Here is a 13261-nt window from a genome sequence, read left to right as displayed (position 1 = left end):
CGCCTGAGCCTTCAGGGACAGTGGGCGAGAGTGAGTTCCCCCCTGCTTGTTTAGGTAGCACATGGTGTTCGTGTTGTCCTTCTGTACTAATATGGACTTGGACTGTATGAACGGGTAGAAAGCCTTGAGGGCTAGTTGCACTACCCGTAGCTCCAGCATGTTTATGTGATATGTTAGTTCCTTGCGCGACCACCTGCCCTCAGTCTGCAGAAGACCCATGTGTGCTCCCCAACTCTGAAGTGAGGCGTCTGTGATCAAAGAATGTGTTGGAGGATGTTGGTGGAAAGGCTGTCCTATTAGGAGATTTTTTCGGTGAGTCCACCATGGGATGGAAGATCTCGCTGCATGTGAAAGAAGAATCTGGTCTTCCTATCGTGCCGATGTCTGATCCCATTTGTCCTCTGAGTCCTGCTGCAGAGGTCTCATCCTCAGTCTGGCGTTGGGGACTAGATAAATGCAAGATGTTATCGCCCCAAGGAGCGATGCAACCTGCTGAACTGAGGGCTGATGAACTTGAAGAAGAACATTGCACTTCAGCTTGATTGATAAAATTCTCTCCTCCAAAGGAGACACTTTTCCTGTGCTGCAGTTCAGAGTAGCACCCAGGTAGTGAATTCTTTGAGTGGGCGGATTGATTGATTTCTCCATATTTACATAAAGGCCCAAATGTTGTAGCAAGCTCACGCAGATTCAATAGTGGTCTTTCACCGTCTGAGGAGATGAGCTCTTTAGAAGCCAGTCGCCGAGGTATGGATAGACGAATAGACCTTGGTGATGTAGAGCAGCGGCTACAACTGCCATGCATTTTGTGAATACTCAACGTGGCGATTTTAGGCTGAATGCTAGGACTCTGTACTGATAATGCTTGGGGTCTACCACGAATTGCAGGAACGTCCGGTGCCGTGGAGCAATTGGAACATGGAAGTAAGCATCCTGGAGGTCTATCGAGCATATCCAATCCCCTTTCTGAAGATGTGTATATATTTCATGGAGCGCCAGCATACAAAACCTTTTCTTCTGGATGACTTTGTTGAGGGAACGAAGATCCAGAATAGGCCTGAAACTCGCTTTTTGACCCTTCTTTTGTACCAGGAAGTATCTGGAGTACTCTCCTTTCCTCTTTGTGAAGGAGGAACCTCTTCTATGGATAACTTTTGTATGAGAGTGGATACCTCTTGATGCGACAACGGCAGTTGGTGAACTCGTCTTTACTGTCGGAGTGCACTTTGGAGGAGAACGAAAACGTAGTGCATATCCATTTTGCAGTATACTCAGGACCCATTGATCGTTTGTGATGCTGTGCCACTCTTCAACATGGTCGGCGATACTTCCTCCCACTGGAGTGGGTAACGGCGATAGAGGAAGCAAATGTTCATGGTTTGCCAGTGTTGTTGGTCGTGGAAGAGGACTGTCGGGTGCACCTTTACCCTTGGAAGGTCGACGTCCCTGATATTGAGGCTTGGACTGGTGGTACTGTCTCTGGGACGGTTGTGGGGGTTGAGCCCTCTGATGGAACGCTCCACGTTCGGCCTCTATCGACGCCTGAATTCCTTCCTTTTTTCAAAACCCACAACCTTAAGAGTGTCCAGTTCCGATTTCATCCTGGCCATCTTTTTATCTGTGTGAGAACCAAAAAGGGAATTTCCAGAAAATAGGATGTCCAAGATGCGCTGTTGGGCTTCCTGCCTTAAGGCTGTAAGCCATAATCAAGGGGATCTTCTTGTGCATACGCCATGCGAGTAGGAGTGCGCAGCTAGAGGTGCTCCATCAGAACACGTGAGAGGAGATACTTTAGATACACTCCATTCAGCAGAGAAAAGGAACTGACGAACAAGTTACTTACCTTCGGTAACGCCTTATCTGGTAGAGACAATATCTAGCTGCAGATAACTTACCATAGAATTTCCTCAGGCGTCAGACTGGAACCCGGAAAATCTTTCATGAGCAGTATCCCTGCACGACGATAGGTGGCGTTGATGGGAGCCACATGAGTCGCCAGCCGCGCCAGAAGTGATGTAAGCGGCACCTATATACGGCCAACTAGGCACTCTGATCTCAGTTACAATTCATGACTTTCCATGCCAGAAGGCAAAGCCATGAAGAATATTGACACTGATGTGAATAAACTAGGGCCCTGAAAAGGGATCAGCCCTGACCCTAGAAATGTGGTTGCAGGTAAGTGAGGATGGGTGGGCCGGTAAGGAATCTGTGGCTAGATATGGTCTCTATCAGATAAGGTATTACCAAAGGTAAGTAACTTGTTCATCTGATAGAGACTTCTAGTTGCAGACTCCTTACCTTAGAACAGATGCTTAAGCAATACCAACCCCAGTAGTGGGTCTGCGTACCAATTTCACACGAGGAAGTCCAGCAGGACCGAACGGGCTAAGTGCCCATCTCTTTAGGCCCGAATATCCAGGCAGTAGTGTTTCGTGAACTTGTGCAGGGAAACCCATGCTGCTGCCTGGCAGACGTCCTGGACCGGAATCCGCGTGCTAACGCAATGGTTGCAACTTTCGCTCTGGTGAAATGACTCGCAAGCCTTCAGAAAGTTGCTTCTTCGCCAGTGTATAGCAGATTTTGATGCAGAGCACAACCCAGCATGAGATGGTTCGCTTCTGCACTTCCCGGCCTTTCTTCTCACCAACATGCCCCACAAAGAGTTGATCGTCCACCCGGGACTCTGCTGGGCGGTCAAGGTAGAAAGACAATGCTCTTTTTGGGTTTAGACGGTGGAGTTGCTCCACTGGTTTAGAGGGATGTGGAGGAGAATAGATGGTAGGCAGGGTGATAGGACTGGCCTATATGAAATGGGATGACCACTTTTGGCAGAAAGGAGGCCTTTGTAGAGAGGTGAGGGGGTTGGATAAAGCCTGCAGCTCACTCACTCCACGGGCAGATGTAAGGGCCACCATTAAGGCTGTTCTAATGTGAGAAGCCTGAGGGGATAGTTCTGGAGAGGCTTGAAAGGAACACACATAAAAATAGGAACTAACTTAAGGTCCCACTGAGGCATAACGAATGGGGAAGGGGAAAACATGGACGAGTCACTTAAAAAAACCTATGTGCAATAGGGAATTTAAACAAGGAGGATTGTAAGGCAGCCACAAAAAGGCAGACAGAGGAAAGCTATCCCTTAAGAGTACCCAGAGAAGAGCCCTGATAGGCAAGGGAAAGAATGAAGAGTAAGACTTCAGAAAGGGGTGGTAGAAAGGGGATCAATGTTTTCTTCTGCATACCATTCAACAGTTGTTTTCCAACAGCAAGTGTATACCATCTTCGTGAAGGGACATCTGGCTGCCAAAATGACATTACAGACTTCATAAGGAAGGTTGAAAGCCATCAACTGCTGACACACAATCTTCCCGCAAGAAGGCAGAGAGTGGACAGGTTCAGGTGGAGGACCCTCCCCTGCTTCTGCGACAGAAAATCCTCCTGAAGGGACAGCCTGATTGGAGGATCGATGGCCATGGTCAGTAGCTCGGGATACCAGACTCTCCATGCCCAGTCCAGAGTCACAAGGAGGACTTGGGCCCGATCGTTACTGATCTTCTTGAGAACTCCAGGCGGGAGTGGTAGGGCGGAAAGGCATACCGGAGGCCTGAGCTCCAATTGAGAGGAAAAGCGTCTGTGAGCGAGAGCCGCATTGGAAACACAACATAGCAAAACTGCTGACACGTACAACTTCTGATGTACGATACCGCTGGCTAACTGACCCATGAGGTCTGCGGTAATCTGCCCTCATCCACCCAGAGGCTGGGTAGTATGTGCGGCCCTGTGGCGGGGAAGATAATGGTGCGGTTGAAAGCCCCTCCATTAGCCCTGAAAGGAGCGGAAGGCAGATTGGAGGCACTCTACTAAGGCTAGCCAATCTTTTTGCAACTCTTTGGTCAGTTTTTTTCTTCAGAAAGTCGTCAAAATCTACAATACTTTCCTTATTGCCAAACGGTGTATTGCACGTAATTGGATGCGGGGCCCGGTCCCCACCTTAGCACAATGGACAAGAGAAATGATGTTCTGCTGCACACAGACAGAGCTTTATAGCGACCTACTCCCTCCAGGCAATAGGCCCAAAAACTACTGGTCCCTGTTCACTGACAAGACACCGCGCATGTGACTCTGGGTTGGAGGAGGACGTCCCTGGTCCGACGTATGACGCTGTTCTGACTGGAACAGAAGAGATCACCACATAAACAAATTGTCTTTGCCTGGCTTTGGGATGGGAGGGGAGATGAACCTTGACGGTGTGACGTGCAGGAGCCCCCCTGGACTCCGGGGAGAGTGGTGCCCCAGCTGAAATATATAGATCCCTGGATACATGGTGTCAAATCTGAAACATGATGTAATGTATATGTGATGCTCTGTTGCCTGTGTAAATTTGACAGTGGTTCTTTACGAACAGGACCTGCTTTACTGCTGTTTATGCTGATTGTCATATACTGTGATGGTTGCCTTTGTTTCCCACCTAGATTTTTTTTCTTTTCAAAACCAATAAATAAATTAATTTAAAAAAAGAAATAATCTACAATACTTTCCCCAACACACTTATTCCCTCCCACTGCAGCCACATCTCCTCCAGCCCTACACTGGCGGATCTCACTTTCAATTCATTCACTCCTCCTTCTGAGACAGTCACAAGGCTAATATATCCAAAAAGCGGCTAGTAGGATACGCACACCAGTGTTGATTTTTTTGTTAAGGGTCTATATAGGCAGGTGGTGCCCGTGGAGTAACACCCCTTGTACTTGGGGTTGAACAATACTAAGGATCGCACTGTTTCCCTCGAGATCAGTGTCTCTCCAGAGCACTCAATGCAATGTTCATCAATTTATTCATGAAAGGTAATCAAAGTTCTATTGTATGGTTGATTTCATTCTTTTTATTTGTTTATTCTTAGGTTCATCGCATGATCATTCTCATCGTATATAAGCAAGTGGCCCGGTGGCCGAATGCATTTCGGGCTTTGCCCTTCCTCAGTGGCCGTGTAGTATTCTGTTGAGGCTGTAAATCAATGTAGTTCAACGGGTAACTACTAGCCAGGTAGTGATTATCTCGGGTGTTCCGCACTCGTAAATTCATTTGACGAACTTTGATTACCTTTCATGAATAAATTGATGAACATTGCATTGAGTGCTCTGGAGAGACACTGATCTCGAGGGAAACAGTGCGATCCTTAGTACAGTCACAAGGCTGCCATTCTCATTGCCAAAACAATCGCTTCCACACTGACCAATATTTTCAGTCTAATGTTTCAGTCTAGTTTTTTTCCAATTAGCTGGAAAAAAGCATCAGTGTTTCCTCTTCTAAAGAAACCTTCATTGGCTCCTTTAATAATAATAATAATAATAATAATACAGATGCTTATAGAGCGCAAACAGCTAACTCTGGGGAGGTGTCCCGGCGCTAACGGGTCCTGCAGCAGAGGGCGAGTAGTCAGAAGGCAGATCAGGATTATTGCATAAAAAGCCAAGTTTTTAGGAGCTTCCTAAAGCTAGCTTCTGTCGTGGCGGATTGGATGGCAGGGGGCAGGGTATTCCAAAGTTTCGCCGTGCCGGCCGAAAAGGACCTGCCTCCAAGTCTAGCTTTCCTCACGCGCGGAACAGTTAACTTGAGCAGGGAGTTTGAGCGCAGCTCTCGTTTTTGGTGGTAGCGGGGGAGTCGAAGCTTTAGATAATTGGGACACTTGCCTTTTAGCGCTCTGAAAGCCAGGGTAAGCACCTTGAACTTAATTCTGCTTGCCACTGGCAACCAATGCAGCTCGTGCAGAAGGGTCCTTTAGCCTCTTGTGTGCTGATGACGAGCTCAGCTCGTCATCAGCCACGGTGCTCCTGTGCATATGACGAGCTCAGCTCATCATAGCCATTAGAACGCTCGCAGGCTGGGATAATTCCCCTGCTGTGCTGAACGTTCTATTGAAACGGGTGTGGCCGTGACGAGCTCAGCTCGTCATGAGCACAGGAGCACTGTAGCTCATGACGAGCTGAGCTCGTCATCAGCACCGGGACTGTGTACGCCCCCCGCCCCCCCCCGCCCCCAGCACAGCAGGAAAATTACCCCAGCAGCCAAGGGGTTCGATCTAAATAGCTACCGCACCATACCATGTCTTCCATTGCCTCCCAAGGTAATCGAGAATGTAATAGGTATTCAAATCAAATGTAATAGAGAATCGAGAATGTAATGCTTGTCGAGTTCATCTCAGACAACAATATGTTGAAGGCCACCCAGCTTGGCTTCCTCTTTGACCATAGCACAGAAACAGCATTAATCAAGGCAACAGAAGAAATCAGGACATTCCTCAATCTAGGGGGAAAGCAGCCCTGATCTTACTAGATCTGTCAATGACATTTGACACCGTTAACCATGGTAGGCTGCTGACTCGTCTAGCCAATATCGGCATTACTTGCACTGCTTGGAGCTTTCTTAGCTTGTTCCTTCATGGACATGAACAATTAGTTTGGTCTGGATAATTTTGCTTCTCAGCCCACTTCACTCCCTTGCGGGGTCCCACAAGGGTCCTCACTCCGCCCTACTCTGTTCAACATTTACGCCACCCCTTTAGCTGAGCTTATTATTTAGTTTGGCTTTTCCCTCACATCCTTGCCAGTGACGCATCTGGCACATGTACCAACTTTTACAATTGTATGCAGGCTGTCAGTCACCGGATGTCTCCCTGAGGGGGTTCTCTCGCAGCGCGGAGATACCCCCTCAGGGTTGATTCCTGGGCTATTTAAGCTTCTAAAATAAATAAATAAATGTTTGAGAACTGCTATTAGCTTAACTCTGGAAAGAAGGAGATCCTACCCTTTGGAGCTCCGTCCTAGTTCTGGACTCCCTCCTGGTGGCCCCAAGACATGGGGCCCCTTCCTACTCCTGTTAACAAAACCTGCAACCTAGGTGTCCTGATTAACAACACACTGTCTTTCACTGACCAACTCAATACTGTCACGTCCAAAGCCTTTCACACTCTTAAGGTGATAAAGAAGACACTCCCTTTCATTCCTGCAAAGCTCTAGAAAATGGTAGTCCCCTCCCTCGTGCTATACACACTTCACTATTGTAATGGTCTGTACCTAACTGCACATCAACATGTGCTTAATAACTACAGACCCAACTATTGTGGGTCACACTATGCCTCATGGTGGATAAGCGTAACACAGCAAGAAGATGGAGGCAAGCATCAGGACCCGCACTGCGTGATTGGAAAACCGATATGGATTGGTGCATGCAGGTGGAGAGGGTGGTGTATGAGGTTAGAGGTTGCCCACATAAATGGATGAAATTTTAGGGGTGCTGGAACGAGAATAGGCGAATGCTCTGTTTGCCTGTTAATAGGAATCCCCAGACAGAGGAGGATTAATGGTAAAAATTAGATAGTTATGTCACAAGGTCCTAAGTGTTGGGAAAGAAAGAAGTTGAATGATAATGCAAAATGAATTTCCTGACATTTGTAATGCCATACATGCTGAGATGTGTTGCCCAATGTGCTGAATACTGCTGTCTTCTGTTTCTAATTGCAATAAAAAGATTTAAAAATAATAAACTACAGATCCTGCAGAATGCAGCGCCTTCCCTTCTTAAAATTCCTAAAAACCGATCTGTCTAATCCTATGAAGAAGAGGCACTGGTTGCCCATCAGGTAGAGAGTTACTTTCAGGGCTCTATGGATTGCTTATAAATAGGGTTCCCAGTTTTCTGTTTTTACAGTTAAATGCAGACAGAAAACGTTTTATTTTCCTGTCTGTATTTTTTTTTTAATACAGAAAAATACGAAAAATAGGCCTTCTTTGGATATTTTTTCGACAGTCAATCATCAGTGCCATGTCAGTAGGTGTATAGATCGAGTGGTAGAGAAGATTAAAAAAGACAATGTTATGGTACAATGCAAGTGTTTCCAAATAATGCTATTGCGCTACATACTGCTGAAATCTTTTGGACATTCAAATAAGAGCATACATTTATCAGTTAAATGAGGAAAAAAACCTATTTCAGCTTCAGTTATACAGAAAACACAAAATAATAATGGATAAATACAGAATAAATTAGCACAAAAAAGAAATATGGATAAACAGACGGAAATATCGAAAAAATAAATAACTTAAAACAACGAGCCTTATTTATAAAGCTCTACACGACCAAGAGCCCTTTTTCCTTAAAAATAGCTTTAACTGGTGTATTCCCAAAACTCTATTAAGATCCTACTCTGCCAAAACCGTGATCGAAATGTGTGACCTGGGGTGGCCTGCAGCTTTGTGCTGGGAGTTCTGAAGCTTCCTTTCCTCATCAAAACCTCCCCAAATCTTCAGATTTTCAGAAAGACCCTCAAGACTTTAAAGGAGTCTGAGTCTAATCTTGATCTTCTTGCCACAATGTTGCTAGCGCCAAGACACCCTTGAGTATTCAAGCACTTAATAAAACTGCTTAACATCCCATAACGCAGGGCTGCAGAGAGGCTCAAGGACTTGAATGTAGCCTGTGAGTCCTTAAAGTGCTCCAGCACCGAATCAGCCTTCTCTTTGAAGAGGTGGGTGCTGTAGGAAAGTGCCCCTTTTTGACATGATCACCCGCACTTTTTGCCTGCAATTTGACGCAACTTTGACTGAAGTGCTCTCAGTTTCTGCTAACCCCCCCAAAAAGGATCTATGCAATTGATTCACAATTGGCAAGACATTTAGCGCCCCTGTAAGTCCCTAGCAAATGGTATCCCTGGGACCTAGGCCATAGATACGAAAGAGGGTCACTAATGGCTGCAACATTCATTGGGCCACCCTAAGTGACCCAACACCAAACTCATACAGACTGCCAATGCAGGCTGCCTGAAATGGTGCTGACAAAAGTGAAAACAGAACATGTCACACACCCTAGGTGCCATGTCCCCAGACAGTGCATGAAATATATGTAAGCCACTCCTACCCCAGGCCTTACAGACCTAAGACAGGGTGCATTATATTACATGTGAAGACATATCTGCATGAGCATGTCTGTCTAGTTCAATTGCAAGATAGTACGAGTGAACAAGGAAGCCCTTTTAAGTACATGTACTTGGCACTGGTCATTACAAGTCCACCGGTTACATGATGACGTCACTAAAACCTATTGTGTTTGGTACCAAACGAATAAGTTACTTACCTTTGGTTGGACCTTATCTGTTAGAGACAAGATCTAACCGCAGATTCCTTACCGTAGAATTATCACCAGACTGTTTTGCTCCCCTCCGACTATCCCGAAAACGGCGTAAAGCGGAGTCAGCTTGACAGCAAAACAGATATTGCCTATTGAAAGGCATGTCCACCAAGGTGACTGAACTGCCTCAGAAGCCAGAGGTGCATAGCCAGGAACGTTGGTGAAGAGCTACCGAAAGAGCCATGGCTTGTCCAACAGAATCTGTGGTATCCAAGCCACAACTAATCAGTAGTTAAACCACCAGACTGCCACCCGAGACCAGCTGTATTGTAATCAGGGACAGAGGGAAGAAGGCGTAAGACCGAACCCCACAACATGTGAGAAAAACGGCCCAAAACCCAAGCGGTATTAAGGGACCAGAAAGAGTAGCTGGTGGCAGGAAAGAGATATCGACCAAGAGCATCTAGACTTTTAGACTCCCTGTCTGGAGGGACATCAGGCACAGCACCGATGTCGGGGAAGGCTGTAGTAGCCAGAACCACAACTCAGGAGGAGCAGAAGCAGGCTTCTAAAGCAGATTTTCTTCCCTCAGGAGGGGTTGAAGGTGGTTACACTGCTTTCTCCTGAGACATGTCCTTTCCTCTCCTTTTCACCTAGGTGAGGAGATTTCTTTAGGACTAAGCCTGTCAGACCTTTGGGTGGTCCTTTTTGAGGCTTTATGAGGGCGCTCCTCAGTAGAATGGGGTTCAGACCTTCCCCTCTAATGAGATCTTTTGGAAGATGAAGAAGATGAGGCCTCCTCACTCTCCTCACTAGAAATGGGATCTCTCCTGGATTTCAACTTCTGGAGCCAAATGAGAAGGCGCCCCTCTTGATCCCTCGGAGTCTTAGTGGAGAAGATATGACATACCTTACAATCCTTGGCTTTATGGTCCGGATACAGGCAGTCGATACAGTCTTTATGACAGTCATCCACATGGAGTCTTTTCTTAGAGCAGGTGGCACAAGCTCTAAAAATACCCTATTTCTCCTTGTCTGACATCAAGAATAATGGATAAACAAGTTCTAGGATAATTTGAAGTACTGGTGAAGGACAATACCTCTCAAAAAAATAAAGAAGGAAATAACTGAGCAGAGCTCAGTGGAGACTCCCTAGCACAATGTGCGGTGGAAAATCAGAAGGTCTGAGGTTCGCTCAGGAGGGTTCTAGAGGGTGGCGTTGTTCTGATTGGTTAAGTTTTTTATTTGGTCTCTTTTAAAAAAAGAGATGGATAGGTTACACAAGTGAAATGGGCCTTGGCCTAGTTTTCTAGTTTGTATTAGCTTTGCATTGCTATTTTGATGTACCGGGGACTCCCATCTCGACGACGGAGAGGGACTCAAGCATGTAAATCTATGAAAGTTCCAATACTGGAGTAACAATTGCTTAGCACTTCCCTGTGATAAGCCTAAAACCACAAAAGAGAGCATTTAATGTAATAATGTTTGCCTCTGTAAACCATTAAGGGTTGCCTGGACTCTCTGCACCATGTACCTCGTTTTGGTCCACTCTATAGAGAGGCAGTTTCCTAAAGGTGCCAGCAAAGGACAAGTCTATAAGGAAAGTTTGGACAACCCCCAAAAAGGCAATCGTCCTCAACCAGGAGTGACACCGGTGAGCAACTGTCGATTAAACTGCTCTGCCAAGTAAGTCGGTTGTGTCCAATCCACAGTGAACTGTGAACTTTGCTGCGTCTCTCCCGTTGGCAACTGCCTGGAAGAGGATGGCCAGTGCCTCTTCCGGGACCTGTGGCAGCACTTGCGTAACCGTTTCCCACAGTGTGTGGGAATAAAGGACCTAAAGGCATGCAGTACAGTGTTCACAGACTACAATGCTAAGATGGCGGAACAAAGAAATATCTTCCCTAAAGAGTCCAGACTCTTGTATTCCCTGCCCAGGGGCGCAGTACTGGGAAGTTGAGGCTTAAACCACCAAGCTCTCCAGCGTAGGGTGAGGACGTTTGGGTCCCCAGGAGCAGGGTGATGGTGGCTCGTGTTTGTCCTAGTCACAGGAGCCATTGTGTTGAGTTTGGACCAGGTACCCAACAGGATGTCAGTGAGGGCATCCTTGAACTCGAGTAAGGGTTCGGATGAAGTGACTCCTAGTTGCAGTACCTCAGTCAAGATGTTGGTCTGGACTTCCACCGAAGACAGCTGAAGATCCAGGACCTAAGCCGCCCTCCGCACCACCACTGCATATGAGGCTCCCTCCTCTGTAACCATGGTAAGGGGGAAAGCATGCCAGTATGTAGAGAAGTATCTATTCCACTGGCGTAACCAAGTTCCTCAGCGCACTCCACATTAGGGTTGTCCTCTGCTGGGCATCTTCTTTTGTCCTTCTTCGCATTTGCGGGAATCTGTCTTCCTCATTCAGGGCTGCCCCCTAAATACGTTTTAGGGGTCTTGAGGTCAGAAGCCAATGGGCTACAGACCTTAGGTTGATGGGGGAGTGGGCACAATCCCTAATCCTGATTGGAAAGTGCCTGCCATCTGCAAGATGGCGGGCACTGAAGAGTGGGCTTCACCTCGCCTCCCCCACCTGAGGGATGGGGTTGGTAGAGGTGGGCACAACTTCTGGGCTGGATAATGTTTCCCGCCTGTCTTCCCGCCGAAAAGGAGGGAGACGGGAAGAGGGCCTACTCCTGATAGCAGGAGAGCCTGGGGTCAAATTACAAAGGTGGCAAGGCCTTTGAAGCTCCACTGCCACAGATGGCTCTTCCTGGCCTGGGGGATGTGTGAACACCTCCGCCCAGGAAAGGCTTTGTTTCTAGGTTCAGGGAGCTAAGGCTCCCACCCCAGGGGTCTGAAAACATCTCGTGGTGGCAGGCTGGTGTATACCAGTCAGGGAACCCACCAGAGGCTGGTCGTTTTTCAGGGGGCATCTCTAAGATGCCGTCTGAGTGCATTTTTTCATTAAATCCCACACTGGCATCAATGTGGGTTTAATGTGCTGAGAAGTTTGACACCAAACTTCCCGGTTTTCAGTAAAGCCATTATGATGCGGTGGAGTTTGTAATGACAAACTCCCAGCACCATATACTCTTAATACCATTACTTCACTTACAATGTCTAAGAACTGGTCTAGACACTGTAGGGGTACAGGGCTCATTCACCTGTACCCTCTCCACTGGTATAGTGCACCCAGCTAGAGAGGTGGCTGACCTATGTCAGGGCGGTGGGTTATATGCATGGCACACATGGATGTGTGCCATGTTGACTCTTCGTGTTGTCCTGCACCAAAACACTTGGCTTGCAATGGCATTGTGTGTGTGTGTGTGTGTGTAAAGGTACAGGGCCTCTAAGGGTGGCACAACAAGTGCTGCAGCCCTTAGAGGCTTTCCTTGGCCACAGTGCCCTTGGTACCCATGGTATCTTTTACTAGGGACTGGCATGTGGCCAGAGAGGGACCAATTGGGGGTGCGAGGTATAGTTTTGGGAAAGAACACAGCCCATGGGAACCTGATTGGCAGGGACCCAGGGCACATCAAGTCAAAGTGCATCAGTAGTCTGGCAAAAAATGTATGGGGGGTGGGGGGTTACTGCAACATAAACCCAGCTACCTAGACTCAGTCACACAACACATAAGCAAACAGCCGAGCTGTTACAAAGTAAACCTTGTGGGCATATAAATGCAGGCAGGTCCCATGCGTGCCACATTCTTCAAGAAAATTGCTTTATACTTAGTGCCCAAGGAGCAGCTGGTTTTGGTCTCTCCGTGCACTTTAAAAAAATTAAACGGGCTTTCGTCTTCAGTATCAACAGCTGTTTGGTAATATCTGTTTTAGCAAGGCCCGGATAAACCACAGTAGAATAGGTAAAGCAACAGGATACCTAGGCACTGACTGCTAAAACATTGCAAGAAAAATAATGCAGCTGATGTCTCGGTGTACAAAGCTGAATAAAAAACACAACTGGGACAATGCCTAAATACGAGAATGCAAGATTCCACAATCCAAAGTTTCAAGCTGGTGGTGTACCAAGCTGCACAGAGCAAACAATATATGTCCCACAGCAATGTTTCATGATGAGGCAGAAAAGATAATCTTTTCCTACCATTTAATTTAATCTGCTGCAGCACATCCATCCATCAATGCCACAAAGA

General features: G+C 46.9%; 1 protein-coding gene across 1 annotated transcript in view; it reads right to left on the bottom strand.

Moving 5' to 3' along the window:
* RTEL1 (regulator of telomere elongation helicase 1) overlaps positions 1-13261 on the bottom strand; it is a 236175-nt gene that overhangs the window by 41957 nt on the left and 180957 nt on the right. The window lies entirely within an intron of this gene.

Source organism: Lissotriton vulgaris, chromosome 7 (assembly GCF_964263255.1).
Source record: "Lissotriton vulgaris chromosome 7, aLisVul1.2, whole genome shotgun sequence".
Classification (NCBI taxonomy): Eukaryota; Metazoa; Chordata; class Amphibia; order Caudata; family Salamandridae; genus Lissotriton; species Lissotriton vulgaris.
The sequence above is the reverse complement of the archived record's forward strand: the minus strand, read 5'-3'. Positions and strand labels throughout refer to the sequence as shown.